The sequence below is a fragment of the Ceratotherium simum genome, chromosome 35 (assembly GCF_057802395.1).
Source record: "Ceratotherium simum simum isolate JZ-2026a chromosome 35, ASM5780239v1, whole genome shotgun sequence".
Classification (NCBI taxonomy): domain Eukaryota; kingdom Metazoa; phylum Chordata; class Mammalia; order Perissodactyla; family Rhinocerotidae; genus Ceratotherium; species Ceratotherium simum.
The window spans coordinates 16,846,703-16,871,819 of record NC_141934.1 but is presented as its reverse complement, the minus strand read 5'-3'; positions in this window follow the sequence as shown (position 1 = coordinate 16,871,819).

Here is a 25,117-nt window from a genome sequence, read left to right as displayed (position 1 = left end):
ATCCATGCGTTGTGTATTTTTCTCCTTTCTTTATTGACTTTTCAATCTTAATCTGATACTCATAGAATGCTAGGCCACATCAAGGGCTTTTTCTTAAAAAAAATAGGAAAAAATAAAGAAGAGGAGCTGACAGTTTCTTTCTGTTACTTCAAAACAAAACGACATGCCTTTTCTGTTTGGGTGGAAGGATTATGTGAGTCAACCTAGATTGGTGTGTAAATTCTTATTTCCTTCAAATGGCCCAGTTGAGGGGGAACATTAACTTGTTTAATGAACATTTGTTAACTTCAATTAAAAAGAGGTACTTATAGTCATAGCAATAAGTATTTATTGAGAACCTTACTCTGTGCCATGCACTAAGCTGGGTGCTTTGCATACCTTCTCTTCAGTCTCACAACACTCCTGGAAAGTAGATATGATTGTTTCTATTGTACAGATTTGGAAATTGAGACTCAGAGAAGTAAAGAAACTTGCCTCAGGAAGATTCAGATCCAGAATTTGAACCCCTTTATGGACTTCCATAAGACTGCTTATTTCTACAGACACTGCTCAAAGCATCAAGCCTGGAACACAGAAGGAGCTTAATAAATGTTGTTTGCTTTTTCCAGATTAGTGTTAATATGGTGAGCTTCCCAGGAAAGTCACAAAGTAATATAATGAGTCTTCTTTGTGTCTTGCCAGGGTATGTGAACTGTATCTCCAAATTGACCTCTTGGAGAAATCCCAAATGTTCTGAGTCACGACAGCTTCCAAGTGTCAGGGAAGGATCACATTGGTCTCGATTGCAGGCTCTGCTCTGCTGTTTGCTCCAAATATTTTCTGGTTGCGAATGTTATTGATTGGACAGTTTATTTCCCGAGACGCATTAGTTCCAAACTGATGTGATATGAAAGTCTCATCCTAAGGAAATTGGCCTTGTGATGGTTATCACTTGGGAAGAGCGTGCTGCACTTATGACTTTACTAATGTGCTGAAGGAGCTGCAAATACAATTAGCGGGCCGGGTTGGTGATTTTCCAATAATGGTATTTGTAGTGTATTATTGGTTTAGCTGTAATTGAGCTTAAGATGATCTGAAAATGTCTAAACTGGTGTGAAAGTCATTCACGGCTTTGGCTCCAGTGTGGATGTTCCTGAACGAGGTATCCTGATGACACTTGGACGTGCTGAGACGGGGGGATGTGTTCCTGGACAGCTGTGGCTTGTCTCTCAAATTCTGTTTCATTTTGCTCTGTCACTAGTAAGGTGACAACTTCTTCATAATCTTCCACCCTCTCCCAAACCCCATCCCCATTCTTATCATTTGGAGTTTACTATATGTTTCCTATCTCTTATTTCTCGTACAAGAATAATTTGTTTGATGACTTTAAAGTCATCTTTGTTAGGATAATTAATGCTAGCTGCCACAATAGACAAGACTTGAAATCTCTGTGTTGAACATCATGAAAGTTTATTTCTTGCTCATGTAAAGTCTCATGCAGGTCAGCAAAGGCTTTCCTCCATCTGGTGACTCAGGGATCCAGGTTCTTTCCATCCTGTGGCACCATCATCTCATCACATATCTGTTGGGAGACAATTCTCTCTGGATTTTTTTTATGGTCTTGGCCTTCCCAGGAAAGGGCACTGACAAGTTTTGTTCAGGGATGATTGAAGAGCAAACTGAAGATAGAGAACTTCTCTCTTTCCCTGGAGACATTCCAGGATAATAAAGTTCCCTTCTCTTCCTGGAGGATATTTGTTTATATTCTGCAGCCGTAAACCTAGAGACACCTTCCCCCATGTGCCAGAGACATTTACTTACTTTCTAGGGTAGGGAGTAATCTCTCTCCAGAGGGGAGATGGACAGGTTGCCAACAGCTTGATACAAACTCAGAGTCTCCCAAATTCAGGCTTCTTCTCCAGTGGTACAGTAATCCAACTAGATCAAGGAAGGCCAGACTCTTCTCACTCCGTGCTGTCATCCAATATCGTACACATACATTCTTCCCTTTTCCCATTCAAACCCCTTTCACAAGGGGCTGTCATGGGTCCGAAGCAAAGCAGTTCTAGATTGCGACAGAGAATTATAATGCAATTTATGAGTAAAGAAAGGGCGAGTTACAGGTCAGCTAATGGTGAGGGTTCACACTTGAACACTTGAAACTTTCCTCTCTGAGTTATTAAACCTCATTAAAATTAATACTCAGCTACTGCATGATTATCAATGTAATTCTTCAACAATGGGTGCACTGGGATTTTGCAAATAGAGTACTATGGCAAATTCATTATTTAAAGGATGTCTTTGTTGAATCATAAAATGAAAAAGACTTCTTAGTAAGCCCATTCAAGTCCACAAATATTTTTTGAGTGCTTATTTCATACGGGGCACTAGGGATACATTGCAAGATATTGTTGCTGCCTCCGAGAAGCCCATGGATTAGTGAAGAACCCCTTGCCTTAACTACTGTGCAGAGTCAAATTTTCTTACATTAGGCTAGGTTAAAGGAATACACTTCTGTTTTTAAATCCACCCTGATTTCTGCATTATATGGTCATGATTACCCACCTAATTTGTTCTGTAATTGTTCCTTCCACTTTCCAGCCCTGTCCCTCGATCCTCTCCTTTTCTTTCTGTTTCCTTGGGATCTACAACCTCCTTAATAACTAAGTATGGGCTATACTAGTGAAGACGTCTTTGGTTGTAAGTGACAGAAACCCAACTCAAACTGGCTGAAGCACCACAGCGGGTGTTTAGTGGGTTATATGAGTGACCTGTCAAAGTGAGCTTCAGACTCAGCTGGATCCAGGGGCTCAGATGATGCCGTCAAGACTCAGGCTCTCTTTTTCCATCTCTCTGTTGTGTTTTCTTCTATATTGGCCTTTTCCATGTGGTAACTCCAGCAGCTGCATTTCACATTATCTTCATAGCACAAAATCTTGCAGATGAAAAAATTCTCTGTACTTAAGTTAATAAAAAAAAGTCTAAGATTGAATCGATCACTCTAACTAGGAGGAGGGGAATGTTTGGCCAGATCTGGGTCACAGGTTGTTATGGGCTGAATTGTGGCTCCCTCAAATTCATATGTTGGAGTCCTAACACCCAGTACCTCATAGTGTGATTGTATTTGGAGATAAGGTCTTTAAAGAGGTAATTAAGGTTAAATAAGGCCGAATGGGTGGGCCCTAATCCAATATCACTGGTGTCCTCATAAGAAGAGGAAATTAGGACACAGACACACACAGAGGAAAGACCATGTGAAGACACAGGGGGAAGACGGCCATCTACAAGCCAAGGAGAGAGGCCTCAGAAGAAAGCAACCCTGCCAACACCTTGATCTTGGACTTCCAGCCTCCAGAATTATGAGAACATTTCTGTTGTTTAAGCCACCCCATCTGTGCAGCCCTAGCAAACTAATATACAGTTTCAGCCTTGGAATTGGGGTAGATTTATTTAGTTCCCCCTGAACCACCCTATGAGCAGAGAAGGGGTGCAACTCAAAGGAAACCAAAGGGGCTATGACCACAGGAAGAATAATGGATGCCTGGTAGGGAAAAAAAGACAGATTCTCTACCCCAAGGTCAGATTCATAACAATTATTGGACATTCATTATGTGTGAGGTCTTGAAAGCACCTTATACTTAATACAAAAACCCCGTGAGGTAGATACTATTATTTTTCTCATTTTACAGATGAGAAAACTGAGGCATATCCAGATTAAGTGACTTACCCAAGATCATGCAGTGGGTCAATAGCAGAGCCAAGATTTCAGTCCATGCCTGTCTGGCGGCAGAGCCTCAGATTTTTACCACTATACGCTTTTGAGAGCCAATGACTTAGTTTTAGATGTTCTTGCTTTTCTGTTCTTAAGACTGAAAAAGCTCTGACTCAAGGCACGGGAAGGATGTATGTTAATATGTTAATTAAGGAAAATTCACAGAATGCAGAATTCACAAGTTCGTTTTCGGAACTGTTTCTGATCTGGGCAAGGCTTTGACAGATTCGAGTTAATTAGCATTGCAGAACATGAAGTAATTGCTGTTGTTTGTCAAAATTGGGGACAAGGAGATACCCAGTGACCTGCAACCACCCAGCCCTGACTCCTAAGTCCAAGGAACAGACCCTGAAAACCCCAGCAAGGAGACAAGATGGAGAAATTCATCAATTCATCTGCTTTTCTCCCCCTTGTGTGTTGATGATGTCTTCTGTCCCATGATTAGCAAGGCAAGCCCACATCTATCTGAATCAGGGGGGTGAAGTCTATAGCCAAGTAGGGGGCCTGTCCTGAATTTCATAAACAGGATTTCTAGTTTGAACCATGCAGGCTGATATTTGAATGTTTTCACTTGGGAAACAAATTCAGAAAATATCAGAACCATACATGGTCATCTTATTTTTTCCAAATGGGTCTGATATTTCTCTTGAAAGCATCTGGTGACCCTGTGCATAGACCCTGATTGTCGTTGGCAAGACTCATTGGTTGCAAGAAAGGGCAATCCATACGAGTTAGTTCACAAACAAAATTCAGGAGGTCCTTGTTAGTAAGTATTTGTCATCTGAGTCCTTGAGGTTATGAAGTTTTGTAGCGAAGCAAAAGTTATCATAAAACTTTTCAATAATTGTACAACTTCAGTTATTAAAATTTTAATAATTAAATGATCCTCCCTGTTTAATACTAGCATGAATCCTTTTCTACCACGTCAACTTCCTTGTGGCTCAGTCTCTCTGAAGGACTCCCTGCCTTTTTTTTTTTAAAGATTTTATTTATTTATTTCCCCCCAAAGCCCCAGTAGATAGTTGTCTGTCATAGCTGCACATCCTTCTAGCTGCTGTACGTGGGACGCGGCCTCAGCATGGCCGGAGGAGTGGTGCGTTGGTTCACACCCGGGATCCGAACCCGGGCTGCCGGCAGCCGAGCGCACGCACTTAACCGCTAAGCCACGGGGCCGGCCCCTCCCTGCCTTTTGAATGCCCATCACGTTTCCTTGAATGGATTACAACCACTGAGTCCTGTCAAAGAAAATCAGTCTCTCACTGACTGTCTGACCCTGGTGCTTATACAGTGTAATCCAACTGCAAAAGTTTGATTGAAAATATTGCCCAAGATACAGGATTCCATGAAGTTGATGAAAGTCGTGTTGAAATATGCTTAAAGGACAGAAAAATCACAGACAATGCATGAGACTCTACCAGTCTGACAAAATCAGTGCTGGTATTCACCTGGAACCCACAGGTTCAGCCACACTGGCTGTGGTGCTGACTATTCTGATCGGCCGATGCTTGTATCATACTGTTATTCAACATTTTGAATATTGAATCCCCAAAAGAGTTAACAGTTGAAGAAAAAAATGACAAGGAAAGTGACACAGTGAGCACTTCAAAAGAGAAAGATTTAAATATCAAAAGATTCAAGAGGGCCCTAGGAAAAATTAGTGAAGCCCTCGAATATTTTTTTAAATGACATTTTTGCTATCATGCTATGAAAGCCAAACCTGAAGTGAAGGATTTTGTCAGAAAAATTATACCCCCAAATTTACTGCTTAATTCATTTTTCGTCCTTCATAAGGATTCATGCATTGTTGAAATGGTAACCTAAATTTTGTTATGTTGATAAGCTTTAGTTTCAGTTTTCAAGATAAAGTTTCAAGTCAAATCCCTTTTCTCCCCCATGATTTGCTCTGAAAGTTGGGCTCAGTGTTAAGTGAGGACTTTAAATATCTTCCACCAGCATTGATTTACCTCTCTGGGATGCAAATAAGAAAGCCGAGGAGGGAAGACCCTTCCTCCTTTTCTTATGGAGCCGCACAGCCTTCCCCTTCTACTTCCTGCCATGACCACTCCATTCTCCTGCTTCTCTCGCCACGCCTGTGTTCTCTGCTCACTCATGGTGTCCTGCGAAGACATCCATGGTTATGCCAGGTGTCTCCCATTCCCAGTTATTGGACCAGGGGTGGCCCGTGACCCCAGGGCAGCTATTCCGTAGGCTGGCCCGGGACGCAGACTTTATAAAAAGGACAAGCTGGACCAATCAGGTTCACCCTCAGGAATCTCTAAGGAACACGGTCAGATTGAGTCAGATACCATGATGACCTGATAGCAAATCAGCACGACATAGAGAGAGTTCGGAGGTCATGATGGGCCAAATGCAAGCTTCAGGAGCAAGAGTGAGTAATCCAGCAGGACTGAGATGATAACCCAGGCTCCAGAGTCCTCACCCAGTGCCCTTCTACCATGTCACATACAGTGTGCAGCTATTCACCCTTCTGGTGACAATACCCCACATTTTCTCAACCCATATAATTTGGGTGGAATGGATCTTATTCTTTGATCTAGGGTCATCATGTGACCCAGGCCTGGCCAATCAGCTCACTACATGCCCTTGACCATAAGATTGGTTAAGGGGTGGGCATATTGCCCAACTTGGGCCAATAACAGTCAGGAGAAGGACTTTTGTTTAAAGAGTTGGGGAAAGAGGACCCAGCAGGATGTGCACCCAAAGCTGCTGGCAGCCACCCTGTTGAGAAATGAAGCAACCTGGAGGATATCAGGACCAAGAGATGGAGAGAAAATAGGTTCTGCTTACCATGTTTGAGTTGCTGGATCCCACCACGCCTGAAACTGGCAAGACTCCCTTAGACTTTCAGCCAATTTTTCTTCCTTTTGCTTAAACTAGTTTGAATTGGGTTTTATGTCACCTGTTACCAAAAGAGCCGTAACTGACACCACATGCTTATTTGATTATGGTAATAATAATAATCCCTCTTAACCATTCCAAGATACTTTTACAGCCATCCCATCTGATTCTTTCAACAATCCTGTGATGCAGACAGGGCAAGAATTATCATCTTGATGAAGACTGCTGCCGGATCTAGGGAGCTGTAGTGATGTTTACTCAAGCACTTGGAAAACATAGGGAGTGAAGATTGCCTTCTGAGAGTTAAACCATGAAGTCAATATATTATAGATCAAAGCAGAGCAATGCAAAGTCACCTTACAGAGACAGGATGGCTGCAAGACCTGTCTGTCATGTGATTGAACTTATTAACATATTTAAAGAAAGGCTGTGTCCATCATGCTCTGCCACAGACGCCTGGAGGACAGAGGGTTGCATCCGCTGACCTTGGCAGTGTGGTCACTGCAGCTCGTCCCAATGGAGAGGGAGTCTTGATCCTTGACTATTTCTTGTTCCAGTGGCAAGGCTGGATTTAGAAATGCTTTCAGCTACAAGTCATGTAAAAGCAGATTGACAACTGTGGTCAATTAAAGGGGCTGAAACTTCCTTGCCACTCCGCCCATTAAGATGCAGGCTCTCTTTCCCTTTCCCTTGACTCCAGGCTCAGCCTGTGACTTTGAGAAATAGAACCAAGTGGAAGTGATGCTGTGTAATTTCTGCAGCTGGGCTGCAGAAGATCTGCAATTTCTACTTTTGCACACTTGGAAGACTTCCTTCTGGACCCCAGCTGCCAGGCTGTGAGAAACCCATGCCCTGTGGAGAAAGGCTGAGCTGTCATGTGAGTGAGCTACTCTGGGTGTTCCTCCCAGTTGAGTCTCCAGATGACTGCAGTCCCAGTCAACACCAGATGGAGCAGAATAACCACCCTGCTGAGCCCAGTCAACTCACAGAGTCACAAGAGATGGTAAATGGTTGTTGTTTTAAGCCATTAAGTTTTGGGGTGATTTGTAATAGTGCAACAGGTTAACTGAAAAAACAATAGCTTAAGCAACAAAGACGTTTGATGATCTTCTCTAATGGGAAGGCTGGATATAGGAAGTTTCAGGTTTGGTGCAGCAGATCAACAATGTTATCAACAATCCATGCTCTTTCTCCCTTTCCATTCCATAATCCTTAGCACATGGCTTTTCATCTTCCTCATGGTTGCAAGATGGCTGCTGCAGCTCCAGTGTTAAATCCATGTTTAAAGAAGAAGGAAGGGGCAAGAGGTAGTACCAGTGAGCTCTTCTCTTGCCTCTGTACCTTTCACTGAGAAGCCAGATATGTTCCCAGAAGCCCCTAAGATGACTTGCCATTATGTCTCATTGGACAGATATGATGACCCTTAGTTCGAAGGAAAGTGAGTGTATGTTTATCTAATCTTTATGGTGTGAAGCAGCCATGGGAAAGAGGGTTGATAATGGCCTTTTGGCAGCAACCAAAAATCTCTACAAGATGGATGCAGATATTGTTGCTGATTGACTTGTGATAGTTATGATCCCACTTGAACTATCCTTTCCATAAAATGTTTGCTCCCAGCCATTTCAGTCTACTGCCACTAAACATGACATGAATGCATCCAGCCCTCCTTATCCCAATTTTATTTGTCAAGAAACCAGATTATTATTTATTTCCCCAGGCTGGTCTTCTTACCAGGAGAGAAAGTACTGGTTGTGTAGGCTTTCTGAACCAATCCCTACAACAGTAATTTCCCTTTGTAAATGGATAAATTGTCATCTGGTTTATACATCAGTCTCAAAGTGTGGCTAATGTGAGTCTAACCCTGAGAGGTGACACCACTCTCAGTGTGTTAAGAAAGCTAGGCTTCCATGTTTGTAGCGAGGTGGGTACAGTCACTGAACCTTCATGCTGTCACATAAATCTCTTTGGGAGACAGCTTGCTGGTTCTTTCTTCTGGTGGAGACACAACTGATAGCTGGGGGGAGACATCTGGATTACTACAGAGATGAGAATGAATAGGGCTGAGTGGCCATCTGTCCTGCTCCCTGCCCTCCTGAATACACAGAAACCCTGGTGACTTCAGGCTTAGGGAGATGTTTGACCGCAGGTCCCAGATTTTATGATTCTATCGTGATTTAAAACAATCTGTGCCATGAACCTCAGAAGGTCAGTGTAATGGTTAAGAACGTCAGCTCAGGCTCGTCTCTCAGCTGTACCACATATTGACTGTGTGACCTCAGGCAAATGTTTCCCCCTCTCTGAGCCTCATTTTCCTTATCTGTAAAACAGAGACAGTATTCAAACCTCTACCTTGCAAGGCCGCCATGAAAATTGACAGGTGTGATGTATGCAAAGTGTTTGGTACAGTATTTGGCTGGAGCCAGTGCTCACTAAGCAATAGCTATTTTTATCCTTACAGACCTTGTGTCCCCAGCTGGAGGTCAGAAAACCTAGTCACCCACAGCCGTGCTGTCTTCCTCCTTAAAGGCCCTATTCATGCATTCAGTAATTATTCAGTGAGTGTCAACGGTGCACAAACCACCACATTTGCATTGAGGAGGATAAAGAAAAGAAATGTAAGACATGCTCCCTGGGCTCGGAGAAGTTATAACTCGGTTGGAGAGGCAATATATAAAAACACGGAATGGTTAAGTAACCATGCATGGTATATCAAGATGATGGAGTGGCCCCGAGGGCAGTAAAGACTGCTTTTGTATGGCTTCTCCCGCCCTGGAGTGGTGGAAAGAGCAGTGGGCTTGGAGTCCAGCAGTCTTCCCTGGACACTCCCCGCCCTAGGCTGGGTAGGAGACCACCCAGTGCCCCTGGGATATTCTCTTTGAGAGTGCTCACCAGGTTGAAATGTAATTGTTCACTGGTCAGCCTCCCCTATTAAATTAGGAGCAATGGAGGGTACTGGTTCATTTATTCATTCATTGAGCAAGTATTTGTCGGGTACCTCCCACGTGCCAACCACCGTTCTGGGCAACGAGAACAAGACAGTCATTGCTTATATCCTTGAAAACCTCATAGTGCAGTTGGAAAGACAATAAACAAGTACAGACATAGATATATTCAATGCTGGGTGCTGGGGAGCACTGGCGTAGAGATGCTCCACCCACAGCGCCCGTCAAGGAAAGACTCACTTTTCAGCTGTGGGGAGGGTGCTCAGCAGACGGCCCCCACCTGTTGGCTCCTTCAGGGTCTGCCTCAGCTGCCGAGAGCCACCTTGCCCAGGCTCACGTCTTTTCCGGGCAACTGCATCCGGTGACTGTGTGAGGAGGGGGCACAAAGGCCCGGCCATTTCAGCCTGACTCGGGACATTGTGGTGGGCACTGCTTGCTTGCAGAGCTCATCGCTGGTGTGGACGAGGCTTTGTCGAATCTGTGTCACCAATTATCTTCCCCCCTTTGCCCAATCCTTCTTCCCCCTTTACACCCCACCCTCCACCCTGTTTGCTTCAGGGGAGCCCAACACGGGACAAGGTGATGGAGCGTCATGGCATGGGAGTGGCTTGCCGGTTTGGAACAGGTGGTCAGGGATGTCCTCTCTGAGAAGGTGACATTTGAGCAGAGACCAGCAGGGGAAGGAGTCAGTTATGCAAAGCTCTGGAAGAACCGTGTTCCAGGCGGAAGGAACAGCAAGTGCAGAAGCCCTGAGATAGGAACGCCCGTAGCACATTTGAGCCTCATCAGCGAGGCAGCCCGGAGGCCTGAGGCCCAGTGACGGAGGGCGACTGTTGGAAATGCGGATGGAGTGGCAGCCAGAAGCCACCTGTGCAGCATCGTCTCTACTGAGTATCCCTGGTGCCAGCACACAGTAGGCACTCAATCAATGTCTGTCAAACCTAACTGGGTGGTCATCCCAGCTCCTCTCTGTCCCCATGTGACCTTGGACAAGTAGGTACTTAGCCTTTCAGTGCCTCAGTTTCCCCACCTGTAATCAGTGGCAAAGGTGGGACTCTTGAGCTGTGCTTTAGAGCTCTTGCCACCATACCACTCTCTCTTCTTGCAATCCCTCCTTCCCTCTCGCCTCTCCCTCAGGGATTTGGAGCACACCTGGTCCCACACCCTCTCAGCAGATGGTTCCCACTAGGAAGCTGATTGCTCTTGGCAGCTCAACCCCATATCCCAGAGCCCCTGAGCTGAGAAGCAGCCACACCAGGGTGGTGGGTGGAGGAGGGGGCAGAGCAGGGAGAGCGAGATTTCTCTCCTCTGATAATAAATAAATCCTATTAAGGCATCCCCGCACCGGCGGGGCAGGGTGCTCCTTTGGTGGGCCTTACTGCTTTGATAAAAGCTGCAATATCTGAAAATTGTCTCGGCGCCTGAGAACTCCCATTTTATGGCTTGCACGTGCCTGGGATAAATTGCTTTTGCTGCCTTGTTATATATAATTCAGGTCCTTATGGATGCCGGTGGGATGCGTAACGCTCTCCTGTAATGATTTATTCATTTGGGGAAGCAGAGCTCACCCGCTGGGTTCTGCCCAGCCTGTCTGACAGCTCGAAGGGTGGATGCTGCAGACACATATTGGATCCGCCTTGAGAGGGAGGAGCCGGTTTGGGCTGCTCGGCTTTCCTGGAAAGCAGGCCTGGCTGGTAAGGGCTAGTCATCAGGATGAGGCTTTCTCTAAGGCAGTCACTGGCTGAGCTAGGGGCTTTGTAGGTGTGATTTCAAGCTCTCTCACCGCCACCTTGGGGATGTAGGGTCCTCATAACCCCATGTTACAAATGGGTGATGTTCAAAGAAGTTAGGTCCCTTCACTGCTTGGCCAAGGTCACCTGGCCAACCAGTAAAGGGATGTTCATATCAGATGGGTCAGCCTCCATTTTGCCCATTTGTACCCGAGCCAGGTGCCTAACACACATGGACTCCCTTCCTCTTTGGCACCTACCTGTGATGTACAGGTGATTTCCTTCCCCATTTTCCAGATGGGGACGAGGCTTAGAGGTGTAGGGAGTGACCAGGTTCACCCCTCTAGAAATTGAATGCCTGAGATTTTAATGTAGGTCAACATTCATTCATTCATTCATTCCTGTATTCTTTAATTCATTTATTCACCTCTCCTGCCTCAGTTTCCTCATCTGTCAACTGGGATAATATTCGTACCTACCTGTGGGGTTGTTGTGAGGATTAAATGAGGGATTAGAAAAATGAGTTAACACACATAAAGTGTGTAGGACAGTGTCTGGCACTGTTTAAATAAATTTTAGCTGCAATAATAATTATTTTGTCATTCGCTTATGCATCTTTCATTCCACAATGTCTTTAAGCAGTCTACTATGTGCCAGGATCTCTTGTAGGTGCATTGCACACAGGAGCTCATTTTCATTCTCACCACTATCCACATCTCACAGATGGGGAAACAGCTCAGAGAGATGAAATAAATTGACGGTGGTCCCCCAGGTAGGAGGTGAGTGAGTTCCACTTTCCAAAGTAGGTCAACATTCATTTGATATCTTTTCATCTAGAATATATTATGTGTGGGCTAGGTGCTGCATATATTTTTGGTGACTAAATGCATAAATGAATACAAGGGTGGATACGCTTGGTTCCTGTCCTCAAGATGCTTATGATCTTTTGTATGGGATATAGGCAAGCAGATAGGAAAAGACTGTATTTCATGAATTCTATGATGCACGTTTTTCCTCATTTAACCTCTCTCAGATCAAGATGCGTTTTATAGTCAATGGTGTAAAATCACCGTTGACCAGCAGCGGTCAGGATGAGGTTAGCCTGCCTGGAGACAACAGTGGAGCTGTCTTGTAAGAATTCTTGTATCTCTAATGCTGTTAATGGCACAGAGGACAATATTTTATAGGAAGACAGGGACACTGGCAACTGTGATTTAAAAAATGATTTAGAACACCCAGACTTTGTATTGAAAATATTTTTGGGATATCTTAGCGTATATATTTTTCTTCTATTTTCCTTTTTTTTAAAAGTGTGTACCAGAGTGATATATTATAAAAAATTGATGTCTAAATGAGTCTAAAAGCACTTTTTATATAAGTAGAAATAAATTTTCTAAGTGATAAGAAAGCACTGTGACTCCTACATATAGACCCAAGAGAAATGAAAACATATGTCCACCTAAAAACATGTATACAAATGTTCATAGCAGCATTATTCACAATAGGCAAAAGATGGAAACAACCCAAATGTCCAGCAACTGGTGAATGGATAAACAAAATGTGGTCTATCCACACAATGGAATATTATTCTACCATAAAAAGGAATAAGGTACTGATACGGGCTACAATGTGGATGAACCTTGAAAATGTTAAGGGAAGTGAAAGAAACCAGACACGTAAGTCCACATGTTATATGATTCCATTCATATAAAAATCCAGAATAGGGAAATCCATAGAGACAGAAAGTAGGTTAGTGGTTGCTTATGAGTGGGTAGGGGTGGGGGTAGAGGGATAGGGAGGTGACAGCTAGTGGTACAGGGTTTCTTTTTGAGGTGGTGATGGTTGCATATATCCATGAATATACTAAACCCATTGAGTTGTACACTTTTAATGGGTGAATTATATGGTATATGAATTATATCTTAACAAAGCTGTTAAAAAAAAAAAAGAAAGCATTGTGTCAGAGTCTTTCTTTGGGTTACACACAATAATGGTGGTGGCTTAGATGTGATGAATTTGGTATAGTGTGATGTGGTCGGTGTTATGTCGGGGGTAAAGATGGGCTGTGGAGGTGCTGAGAAGGCATCCCGGCTCAGCTGGGGGGGCAAGGAAGGCTTCCTGGAGGTGGTGGTGCTGGTGGAGATGTCAAAGCTGGAGGTGTGGGGATAAGTGGGTGTGAGAGTGCAGTAAGAGTGATGCAGGCAGAGGCAACAGCACGTGCAAAGGCTGGGAGGTGAGAGTCTGTCCTCGACTTTAAGGACGTGACCTTTTCCCGATGCAGATGCCTGCCCCCGCCCCCTGGGGCTTGGAGGGACATAAAGATGAGTAAGTTGTGGTCTCTGCTTTCCAGGAGCTTGTGTTCTAGTGGTGAGGAGAAAGCATACACACCCATTCTGGGTCGGCTTCGACAGTGTGTTCAAGGAGAGAAAAGAGAAGGGGAGGATGGAGAGTCCCTCTTGGCTGAGATTTTCAAAGTCAGGAGGGTTGTGAAGGCGGACAATTTCCACTCTGCTGGTGGGAGAGTAAATACACAGCGTTTCTGGAGGGCAGCTGATTTGGCAAGGAGCTTACCTTTCCACGTGGCTGTCCCTGACTAGGCATTTATCCTAAGGAAATAGTCATGCTGACCCCCAAGTATCCATTCACAAGGATGTTCTTCAACACAACTGTGTAATGAGTGACACGGAATCACTCTGGGTTTACGATGAGGGGCCCGTTGAGTCAAGACACTACGGCACCTTCCTTAAGTGGGATCCGGAGGCGGTCAAGTCTGTTGGTTAAGGGCAACCTGGAAGTCAGATGCACCTGCACCGAAGACAGGACTGTGCCCTGACATTGTTCAAACCTCCGGAGAATTCCCACAGTTTCCCCGTGTGTAAAATGGGATGGTAATAATAGAACTTACCCCATAGAGTTGAGGTGCGGATTAAAGGCGCCAAGACATGAGAAGTGGTTAGAACACTGTGCAGCCAATGAATTCTAGCTCGATTATGATTTTACTGTAGCGCTAATAAAACAGATGTACTTGAAGTCTATGAAATGAAACTGGAGGAGAATCAAGGTCAGTTGTTGAATGAAAACAGGCATTTGAGAAGGGATGTCATTTCTGAGAGTATGTGTGTTATATATATATATATAATGTATTTTTTCTTCTTGGAGCTTTTATAAAATGTCCTAATTTTGTTTTCTTTTTAGAAAGGAGACATTGAAGACACATATCTCACCGTAAGAACGCAAAGCACCTCCCAGCCCATCTTCTGTTGGCCCGTGGGGATCCTTTCTGGAGGCTTCCCCAAGCAGCAGGGCTCCCACCTGCTGTCGTTTTGATGTGACTTGGAGCGCAGTGCAGGCTGCTGGATCTAAAGATAGGCAGAAGGAGTAGGGTCTGCGTGGCTCTAGTTCTCCCGGTTCTGATGGGGCTCTGTGGTTTTGACAGAGATCAAAAGTTGTTTAAATCCTGGCAGGGCTCCTTCGGATGGAGGTGGGTTTTTCCCCCAGCGCCCCAGCCTTCCTGGTTCCGCTGGCAGGGGAGTGGGGCCGGGGGAAATCTCCTCTTGCCAGAGATTTCCGATGCTCTTGGGGAGTCCCGTCTCTTGGGGCTGTGCACCACGGGGTCATCTCTGGTCTGGGTGACAGCCTCAGCTGTGAGAGAGACGCTGCTCACAAGTCCTGGGACGGAGCTATTAGCGGCCCCAGGAGGCCACTTTCTCTTCCAGACAGCTAAGGGTGGGACCAGACATGCTGAGTTCATTCCGTGCTGTCAGCCGGCCCACGCTATCATCACTTTTTTCTTTTTAAATGTTTGTCTTCTTTTAGAATTGGGGTATAACACATACAGTATAAAGCATAGATCTGAAGTGCACAGCTCGATGAATTTTACATGCCAACACACTCATATAACCACCACCTGATCAGGACGGCATTTCTCAGACCCCAGCTGGCTCTCTCATGCTCCCTTCTGGTCAATATCACTCCAAGGGTAACCACTCCCCAACCTCCATCACCAAGGATTAATTCTGCCCGTTTTGAACTTCCTATAAATGGAATCCATCAATGTCTTGTTTTCGGCTTCTCAACATCGTGTCTGGGAGATTCATCCACATTCTTGTGGGAGCACGTTTTCCTTTTTCATTGCTGTGTAGTATCCTGCTGTGTGACTGTCCCACAGTGTGTTTATACCTTCTACTGTTGATGGGCATGGCTTGTTTTCAGTTGGTGGCCATTATGTATAATGCCGCTGTAGACACTCTGGTACATGTCTTCTGGTGGACATAAGCCTTTATTTCTACCATCGTTTCTTGCACCAACAACTACAGTAGTCTCTTCACTAATGTCCTGGCTTCTACTCTTCACCCCTTTATTTTATTTATTTATTTATTTTTTTGTGAGGAAGATCAGCCCTGAGCTAACATCCATGCCAATCCTCCTCTTTCTGCTGAGGAAGACTGGCCCTGAGCTAACATGCATGCCCATCTTCCTCCACTTTATGTGGCACGCCACCACAGCACAGCCTGACAAGCAGTGCGTCAGTGCGGGCCCGGGATCTGAACCCAGGCCGCCAGCAGCGGAGCGCGTGCACTTAACCACTAAGCTGTGGGTCCGGCCCCTACTCTTTACCCCTTTAATTCACTCTCTACACAGCTGTCAGAGTGATCTTAAATAAGATTGTGTGACAGCTGCTTCAGCGTCCAAAGCCTTCCTAGTGCACTCGAAACAAACCCCCAACTCTTTCCTCTGCCCTATAAAGCCCTCATGATCTGTCTCCTACCTGTCATGACTGATTTTCTTGAACCACTGTCTCTCTCCCCATGCTTCAGCCACCCCAGCCTTCTCTCTGTCACTCGAATATGCCAAGCCTGTCCCCTGCAGGACCTTGGCACTCGTTGCTCCCTCTTTCTGGAACTCCTTTCTTGAAACCTTCCCCTAAAATTGATCCTTTCTGGTCACTCATGTCTTGTCTTCAAAGAGTCTTCCCTGACATCAGAGGGAGCCCCGTATGCATTTGTTCTTTGTAGCATTTTCCACCCTCTAAGACTCTTGACTTGCCCTCCCCGTGAGGGCAGTGAACTTGTCCGACTTACTGACGTCTGCGTCCCTGGTGACTAGCCTGCTGCCTGGCACCCAGTCGAGGCTTGTAAATGTCTGTCAGTGAATGAGTGAAGACACTAGCCATAGATACCCAGATCCTTTTTTGTTCTTGTTGAGGAAGATTCGCCCTCAGCTACCATTTTTTGCCAATCTTCTTCTTTTTTTCCTGAGGAAGATTCACTCTGAGCTAACATCTGTGCCAATCTTCCTCCACTTTTTATGTGGGTCGCTGCCACATCATGGCTGATGAGTGATGTAGGTCTGCGCCCGGGATCTGAACCTGCAAACCTGGGTCGCCAAAGCAGAGCACACCGAACTTTACCACTACGCCACGGGGCTGGCCCCCCGCAGATCCTTTTTTAAAGGGAGGCAATGTAGCTTAGTGTGAACCACCTGGGAGCTTGGTAATCACATGGCCTGAGTTTGAGACAAGGTTTTACCTCTTACTTGTGACATGATCACGATCATCCCACCTCCCCGTGCCTCAATTTCCCCATCTGTACAGTGGGGTAATAGGTTGTTTCAAGGACCTGGGACTTACTATTCCTGTTTACAGAACAGCTGTTTTGCAGGGCAGCTGTGCTGTCCCTATCCGACACACACAGAGCAAAAAGTATTGGTTGAGAGTGGAAAATGAGCTCAGATCCCACAGGTGCCAAGTGGCAGAGCTGGGACTTGACCCCAGGTCTGGCTCCTCTCCAGAGCCCACGCAGACCCCTGTGGGGAGCACCTACCATGGGAGTGAATTGAGGGCCTTGCTCTGGTCAGGTTGCGTGGCCCCAGAGTGTTTATGTAGTAATAGATTTCCACTACCATGTCAGCAGCTCTGGAAGGTTTATAACCAGTTGGTGAATTCCCTTGGTTCTTGTAGGAGACCTGGGAAACAGGCAGGACCAGGAGGGGTTCCTTTATTTTACAGGCGAGTGACCTGGGGCTCCGGCACTTGCCCTGAGTTGCTCTGTGGCCCCCAGGTCCACTGCTATCGCTGCTGCCAATACCCCCAGGCACTCTGGCGGTGCTGTCAGTGGTTTAAGCATTTCCACATCCATTCCCTGCTGTCCCCAGGACTCTGGGCTTTTGCAGGCCACCTTTACCGTTCTTTAAATCTGCTCGCTTAAAAACCAAACAGAAAACAAACAAAAGAATGATCCAACTCTGAGCAATAGTATCAGTAAACTCATGGTTTGATATTCATTCCACAAACATTTATTGAGCACCTACTATGTAGCAGGCGCTGTTTTGGGCACTGCGGGTACCTCAGTGAACCTAAAGAGAAAACCCCTGATCTCATAGTAGGGGAGAAACACGGTGAATGAATTAAAAAAGTTATATGATGTCAGGTGGTGATCAATGTGATTTGAGGCAAAAGAAAGAAGATGGAGGTAATAGAAACCAACAGGGTAGTGCAATAACTGTATGGATATATTTTTCCTGATGCACATAAAATCAATACATAACTGTTGGAATAAAAATGTCCATTCCTGTACCTTCTGGATTTGCTGGATACCACCAGATCTGTGCAAAATATGTACTGCCATTTGGAAAACCTTTAAATCACCCCAAGAGAAAGGCAGATCAGGTGAGACTGCCTCCCTTTTACTGAGGAAAAAACTGAGGCTCTGAGAGGTGCTGTGACCTGCCTAGGCTCACACAGCCGGAAGGTGCTAGAACAAGGCCCTCTGGCTCCATCTCGTGCCTCTGTCATTTTCCAAACTGGTTACCAATTCTATCTTGAGAAAGAGTTTGAACCTGCAGCTCATCTTGTTTCCCTGAGAGGCTGGACTGCTCATCCATAGCCGAGCTGGAGCTCAGCCCCACTGGGCGTGGGCTGGAGGCATCTCCCAGCATCCTTGGAGGGCAGGAGGCGTTGCAATTGATTGCCGTGTTGCCTTTGCTCCCACCAGGCTGAGTCACTGCCGGAGATGCACTGGCTGATATTCAGCTGGGGAGACAGCATCTTTCCAGCCATCCCTCTTCAATAAGCTTCCAGTCATTGGAGATGGCGAAAACCTTATCTCCTTCTGCACATGTGCCTACCTGCCTCCAGCCGCTCACACAGTTGTGTTGCCAGGGCCCAAAATGCCACCCACTTGCTCAAGATTAAAAACAAAGCGAGCCCCCCCAGTCTCAGAATGGGTATGTGTAAGATGCGGTGTCTTTGAAGAGTGAACGCCCCATTCAAGGAGGTGGTCTTATTTGACCTCAAAATGTATTCTTCTGATGGGAGGTGTACAGGGATGATCTCTGTGCTCAGTTTTCAATTGGGAAATATGAAGCTCAGAGAGGTCAAGTGACTTGCCTAAGGTAGCTCAGCATAGGTGGAGAATGGACTTGAATTAAGGTAGGCAAGATAACCAGGGATCAAGAGTCCCAAGAGAGACTCAGGTATGAATTTTGGCTACTTTGCCAACTGTGTTGCTCTTGAACAAGCCGCTGAATTTTTCTGTGCCTCTGTTTCATCATCTGTAAGATGGGAATAATAATCAAGGAGCTACCGCACAGAGTTATTATGAAGTTTAAACGAGCTGATATATTTAAAGCACATTTAGCACAGTGGTTGGCACAAAGTAGATATTCAGTAAATGGCAGTGTTATTATTATTGTTATTTGCTGGAGAGGAAATTCAGTTTACCTCTTACTCCAGGAAACTCCTAAGGTAAATCTGGCAGGCAGGGTTAACAAGAGAGGACATGCAGCACGTTCATTTTTTGTTGCTGAGTGTGGTCTGGGCACCAGCAGCAGCATTACTGGAGTTTGTTAGAAATGCAGAGTCACAGGCCCTGACCCAGACCTGCTGAATCAGAATCTGCCTTATAACAAGATCCCCGGGGGTTCACGTGCACCTTAGTGTTTGAGAAGCATTGATCTGGAGCAATTCTCAACTTTCCCTGTGCATCAGGGTCACCAGGGGGAGTTTTAAACAGTTCAGATGCCTGCGCCCCACCCCCACAGATTTTGATGCATTAGTCTGTGGTAGAGTCTGGGCATCATCATTTATTAGAAGCTCCCCAGGTGATTGTGAGGCATAGCAAGGTGTGTATCCCAGGTGTGGGGGGGCTGACTTGCTCTGGAGTTGGAGAGAATTAAGTTTGAAGCTAAGGTCTTTCCACTTACCAGCTGTGTGACCTTAGGCAAGTTGCTTACCTTCTCTGATCCTCAGTTTCTTCATTGTAACATGAGAAGAATGATCCTCCCTCCTCCCTTTCCCAGTTGTTAGGAGGATGAAATTAACACTGATGTGTACAAGATCCTGGCAACAAGGCATCGCTAAATGTGAATGGGCTCACCCTCCTGTGTGGACACACTGTGCCAGGCCCAGAGATGGCATATTATTGTTATCAATATTAATGATTAGTAGCATGATATTGTCTTCAAACATGAAGGTCAGGAGCTCGCTGGGGCATGGCACGTCTCCTGTGGTGACACAGGGGATATCTATCAATGGATGGAGAAGGCAGCCCCACAAAGTCAAGGGAACAACAATCTTTGCTACCATTGATGAAGCACTACCATCCATGCACTGATACTGCACTAAGCACTTTATAAAAGACTTCTAAAAATTAAAGTTATACACATACTTAGTTTAGATCAGTGGTTCTGAATGTGTGTGTGTGTGTGTGTGTGTGTGTGTGTCTGTGTGGCGATTTTGCCTCCACGGGACATTTGGAAATGTCAGAGACATTTTTGGTTGTCACAACTGGGAGTGGGGGTGTTGTTTGCTGCTGGCGTCTGGTGGGTGGGGCTGGGATGCTGCTGAACATCCCACAGTGCACAGAACGTCTCCCGGCACAAAGCACTGTCTGGTCCCAGATGTCAGTGGTGCTGAGGCGGAGAAATGCTGGTTTGGATTCAAGTCGTTCTGCAGAGCGTGTTATAGGAAACAGCAGGCCCTCAGCCCCTTTCTCCCCTCCCCTCCCCAGAAGCAACCACTTGTGCCCTTTGGGTGGATTATTTTATTTACCTACATGTCTCTAAAGAGCCTGTGGTGACTCCGCTCTAGACTTTACCCCTTGGCTTCTCATATGGAAGGCGAGGGGTTAGCTCCCCTGCCTTTGCACACGGCCCCCTCCCCCCAGATCCGTTGTAATTTCTGTTGGATCAATATTCAGTGTTTATGTTATGCTAACTGGAAACGGTGTGCACTGCTGATGCTTCAGTCAACGCGGATTGCTTTCCCATCCTGTAACGCCCTTTGTTCTCTCTGAAGTTAATAATTGCCTTGTTTTCCCTTGGCTTTGTTATCTATGTACTTTCCGCTAACTCAACCCTCAGCTCTTTGCCAGTTGTCTAAATCTCCTTTCCAGATATTCAGACCCATCCAGGGGGAAATCTATCAAGGTTGCCTTTCAGAAGGAGTCTCTCCGGGAACCGGCTCAGTGTTTCTGCAGGAGCTGTTTTAAATTTTTTTTTTTTTTAATTTTTTAATTTTTTTTTATTTTTCCCCCAAAGCCCCAGTAGATAGTTGTATGTCATCACTGCACATCCTTCTAGTTGCTGTATGTGGGATGCGGCCTCAGCATGGCCGGAGAAGCGGTGCGTCTGTGCACGCCCGGGATCCGAACCCGGGCCGCCAGCAGTGGAGCGCGCGCACTTAACCGCTAAGCCACGGGGCCGGCCCTACAGGAGCTGTTTTATGTAAGACTCTCAACAGCCTCAGAAAGTAGTACTATCATCGTCATTATGATTTGACATCTGAGGAAAGGGGCTCTCAGAGAGGTCGTTTGGGTACCCAGGATCACACTGCAGTGTGTGGAGGAGTCAGGACTTGCCCAAAGGACTATGCGGCTCCATGGCTCTGGGATTCCTTACTTCCAGAAGGTGACTTGAGGAGAAAGCCCTTTGAACTACCTCCTGCACCTGGACGATAACCTGCCTCCATGAAACTGCACTAGCTTCTTCATTTCTGCATCTGCAACACCCATCACAAGGCCAGGCATAGAGCAGGACTGGAGTATTGCTTGTTGAATGAATAAATGAAGAACTTCAAGAGGCAGTGGGAGGAGGGCCCAGTGCTCCTGGGCAGGGGATCAGAGGAGCTGGGCCTTGGTTGGGTAATAATGGGCGGGTTGCTTAACCTCTCTGGCCTGAGTCTCCTCGTCTGTAAAATGGAGCTGAGAATATGTGCTTCACAGGGCTGTTTGTGAGAAGCCAGAAGAAGCTGGTAAACTGCAAATGCTCAGGAACCTATAAAACCCTATGAAGATGCACAGTCACTATGTGGGGAGCGGGTTTCTGCAAAGCTCTTCCCTCCTTCCCTCCCCCCTCCCTCCCTCCCTCCCTCCCTTCCTTTCTTCTAAGTGAAACATGGCATAGTTAGTTTAGAAAAGAAAAAGAAAAGCTCATAGTTGAGAAAAAGATATATTATAGCCCAAGCTAGTTCTAATATGATAAATTATTTATATTAATATACCATAAAAATCGCTTTGCCCTTCTCTTGCCTGGTGTCATTAATGGGTAGATATGTAACATCTTATTTTCTTGCCTTCTTTTTCTCTCTCTTCTAGCAATATACAGCTTCAAACGACGATGAGGAAGCCATTTTTCATGAATAATAATCATAATAATAGATGACACTTACTTAATGCTTACTATGCACCAGTCACTACGGCAAGCCCTTTTACGTTTTAACTCACTTAGTTCTCACACACCCTGGGAGGTAGGTGTTATTCCCGTTTGACAGATGAGGAGACCGAGGCACACAGCGGTCAAACCTGTTCATTCTGACTCCAAGGCGCTTGCTCCCGACTCCTCCTGCCGCCTCTGTGCTGTGCTGCGCCAGCCTCGCAGCTCGCAGACGGGAGCCCGTGCCCCACGGCTTTTTGCTAGGGAAAGGCACCTAAGAGTCAAAGCCTTTTCAGTTTGCAGTAAATGGATGTAGCAAGAACTCTGAATTTCTGCAGCTCAAATTTTGGGCTATGATGTAGGTTTTCTAGCCAGGAGTGGAAAACTCCAGGAATTCCACTTCCGGCAAGATTTCAGGTCATGGCAGTGCAGTGCTGGCACCAGCTCACCAGTGGTGGAGAGAAGAGCCCCCGAGGAGAGCCTGGAACAGCCAGGCCCCGCTAAGCCAGTTTTGCTTAAGAATGCGGCTTTTTAGTTCCCAGACCTTCACTCCCTGGCATCGTCCTGCTCTGCCTCGCAGCTTCAGCGTCAACTCTTCCTAACCACCGTCTCTTGGAGCTTTTCAGAGTCACCCTCTGGTGGAGAAGAGCCTGAGATGGGGCTCCCAGCCCGCGGCTGCTCCAAGGGCCAACACACACACAGACGCAAACACGGACACACACAGAGACATACATTCACAAACACACACAAAGAGACACTTACAGATACATACACACATTCACAGACACAGAGACACACACAAAGATACACATACAGACACAAACACACACAGACACAGACACGCATACACACACACAGAGACGTACATAGATACAGAGAGACGTGCATTCACAGACATACACAAAGATACACGTACTGACACATACACACATTCACAGACACACAGACACATATACAGACACACAGAGATATACATTCACAAACACACACAAAGACACAGAGACACGCATACACACACATAGAGACACACAGACACACATGCAGGCATACACACACAGAGTACACACAGACACACACAGATACACATAGACACACACTCCTCTGCCCATTTGTCCCATTCATTATTTCTTAATCACAATATCCCGGCCCCTAGTGTCAGGTCCTGGCACACAGAAAGTGTCTGACGAATGCCTCTTGGATGAATAAGTGCACGAATGATTCAGTTAATCTCTCCTTGCCCCGTCCCTGAATATTTTGGTATTGTTTTGGCTTGTCTGGATACAATTGGAAAAGAGAACTAGAAAGGATTCCTGTGTTCATTTCGGATAGATGCCAAGCTCCTTAGCTTGGCTTCCAAAGTCCTTCATGATCTGGCTCCTGCCAACATTTTCTGCCTCACTCCCCACAACCCTGTGGTGTGTCCATCTTGACTTTCAGTAGATTTTAATTTTTTCTAAGTCGTGGAATTCTTTGGGGGTCTGATGAAAGCCAGAGACTCTCTTCTCCAATATATAGACATAGGCACATTCAAACAATGTTCTGAATGTAATTTCTGGGGGTCCCTAAGGCCATTACGGATCTCCAAGGAGTGCACAGGGCCCCGATGAAGCACCTCTTCATTGTAAGGCCAGGAAAACCCAAAAAGAGGAAACACCTTGTCTAGGGTCGTGAGTGACAGAATTGGAACCAAGACCCAGGTCTCTGGATCTCAAGTTCAGGACTTGCACCCTTTTGCCTTCCTGTGTTGATGAATGAACGCCATGTAATTGGTTGATACTACAAACAATTAAATCAGACACTCTTCTCAGCCTTCTCCATCCATCAAACCCTCAGCACTGGCAGCTCTGTCAGGCACTCAAATACCAATGGTTTCTGGAATACGGCATTCCTCCTTGTAGTCTGGTATTTTCCTGATGATTATAAATGGGAGTGATTACAGCAGTCTTGTTGGCTGTTCCACTGAGCGTCTGCCACATAACTGAGAAAGCTCATCCTCAGGCTTGCAAACTGGGGTCGGGAGAGCACTTCAAATAGAGGCTGTTTGTCCCAACTGTTGTAACCTGCCATGTTCAGAACTCTTGCGACAGGGAGATGCTGTCAGCTCGTTCTTCAGTACTGTTTCTCATCTAACGGCTTTGCCATTTCCCCAATTCCCTAAGCCAGACACCAGGGTATAACATGACATACCCTCCTCTTCATCCTCCCAGGCTAATCTGTCACCAAGACTTGTCTCTTTTCACTGCGTATCTAATCTATCCACTCCTGCCATCTCTGCTGCTGCCACTTGTACAAACCGGGCCACCATTATTTGTATCGTGGGGAATGGCCACAACCTTCCCTGGCTGGATGAGCTGCTGAGGTTTGAGCTAGCAAGTGCTTTTTCTTTTCACTTTCACCATCCACTGTTTGGGCCAGAAGCGTGGTATATTAGTCAGGACAGGCAATGCTATGCTGCTCTAACAGAAAACCAGTGGGTTCAAAACAAAAGCTTATTTTGTACTCGTGCAAAGTCAGTTACAGTCCTGGTGGTACTCCTGGCAGCTGTCTTCCATGGTTAGTTGAGTATTCCAGGCTGCTTTGATCTTATGGATCTTCCGTATCAATGGAAGCGAACATGCTTCCTTGATTGCTGCAGGAGGGGAGAGAGAGAGAGAGAGAGAGAGAATTGTTCAGCTCTGAAATGCTGCCACCCAGAAGGCACATGTGTCACTCCTGCTCACATTTATTGGCCACAGCAGGTCACATGACCATGTCCAATTCAAAAGAGGAGAGGAGAAATCGGAAGAAGAGGAATTCAAAATATTGGTGAACAGCACTCGTATCTAATCACTTTCCCCAGGGAAAAGGTGGCAGAATGGGAGCTGATAATAGGGTGGTGATTTATAGCTTCTTTAATTCAGAATATTGATCTGGCTGTGAGACAGAAAGATTCAGGAAATCAACATCAGCCAGACCCAGTTCCCCTCCTCCCACCTCTGACTAGAGGCCAAATGGGAGAGGGTTTGAAGATGAGCAGGAGGAGGAGGAGGAGGAGAGAGAGAGAGAGGAAGGGAGGGAGGGAGGGAGAGCGAGCGAGAGAGAGAAGGACAGAGGGAGAGAGACGGAGAAAGAGAGGGAGGGAGGATGGAATAGAGAAAACAGAGGGAGGAAAGGGGGGAGGGAGGGAGAGATGAGAGACAGACACA